The sequence below is a fragment of the Nanorana parkeri genome, unplaced genomic scaffold (genome assembly GCF_000935625.1).
Source record: "Nanorana parkeri isolate BGI_ZX_2015 unplaced genomic scaffold, ASM93562v1 scaffold433, whole genome shotgun sequence".
Lineage (NCBI taxonomy): Eukaryota > Metazoa > Chordata > Amphibia > Anura > Dicroglossidae > Nanorana > Nanorana parkeri.
This window is the reverse complement of record NW_017306701.1, coordinates 353,080-353,747: the sequence shown is the minus strand read 5'-3', so window position 1 is coordinate 353,747 and position 668 is coordinate 353,080.

Here is a 668-nt window from a genome sequence, read left to right as displayed (position 1 = left end):
GTTTGTGTGTGTACTTTGACAGGTTTGATAACCAGGTAAAGAAACCAAAGTTTTATATGATTTTTAATGACGTCCAAGCCAAGCCTAGAGTGGACGGACAATTACCTGGTTACAAACCAGACAAACTGAGCACATGTAGGAGAAAATACATATGTAAAGCTTAAAGTCAATGAAAACGGCATATCCAAATGATCAGTAGTGCCAGAGATCTAGGCAGCTGAATCTGTATGCAAATATTGACTTTCCCATAAACGTTTGATTACTGGCTGCACCCCTTCCACCTCCCATGGGTCCCTTAATATGATGGTTAGCTTTACAGACTAATAGGTTTGATTGGGTGGCAGAAATGAGCAGAACCAAACAACCTTTACATTAAAAGATCTGCATATGATCTGCTTGGTGTGGCCATCATGGTGATAATCAAGCTCCAGTACTTTATGTCACTGACATGAAACAAGACAAAGATATCATACTAGTTGGACTTCACTGGTCACATATCCGTTTTGGGTCAATAACTTAAGGTATTGAAGCCTAAGTCAGCTAGGGGACTCATGTTTTCAGAAGGAGATGATCAATGGTGGCATATAGATTTCATTTACAGCAGATTTTGGTTAACCCAATATAGATATCCCCAGTCAAGACATTTGTTTAAATAAAAATGTTGGACA